This window comes from Myiozetetes cayanensis, unplaced genomic scaffold (genome assembly GCF_022539395.1).
Source record: "Myiozetetes cayanensis isolate MyiCay16 unplaced genomic scaffold, myiCay2020 scf177, whole genome shotgun sequence".
Classification (NCBI taxonomy): domain Eukaryota; kingdom Metazoa; phylum Chordata; class Aves; order Passeriformes; family Tyrannidae; genus Myiozetetes; species Myiozetetes cayanensis.
This window is the reverse complement of record NW_026087386.1, coordinates 1-693: the sequence shown is the minus strand read 5'-3', so window position 1 is coordinate 693 and position 693 is coordinate 1.

Genomic DNA, 693 nt, shown 5'->3' with positions numbered 1-693 from the left:
CTGCTTTTGTTCTCACACCAACCGCCTGCTGCTCCCAGTGCTCCCAGTAAAGCTTCCCGGTTCTCTGCAGTCCTGGTGTTGAAGGGCAGGTGCCCTCCCAAAGCCCCCCCAGAATCAGCTTATGGAAATTGTACAATGGTTGGCACCCGTTGTCTTTCTGCTTCCAGGAGTGTGTATTTTTCTGCCATGTCTGGTTCAATGTTTTCACAGCTTATTGGCTCAAATTGTATCTGCTTTTTTAAAGAAAAAGGGGGAAGTGTTGGGATTTTTAGTGCTAATATAGAGGATATGCTGCAGCTCTGAGATCATAACCTTATATTGCAATTGTGAAAACATGATCTGTTGTTGTGATGGCCTTCTGATGGTACGAGGATGTGAAAGATCTACCAAGGGAAGCAGTAGCAAAACTGGATATAGAAAACAGGGTCTCAGTACCAGCTATCAGAGTGGGAAAGGACATAAAGAATATTAAAGAGACAGAGCTGATAGAAGAGTATTGTTAGAAAACTGGATAAAAGACTGCTGCTTGATTCCAATCAACGGCGCTCTCTGATCATCACATTGCTGTGCTGAGTCGTCCGTGCTCGCATGAAAACCCCCCAGGCAGGTGCCCTCCCAAAGGCCCCCAAACATCCCCAACATCCCCAGTGATGTTACCACTGTCCCTGGGATGTCACTGGTGTTCCCAATGAT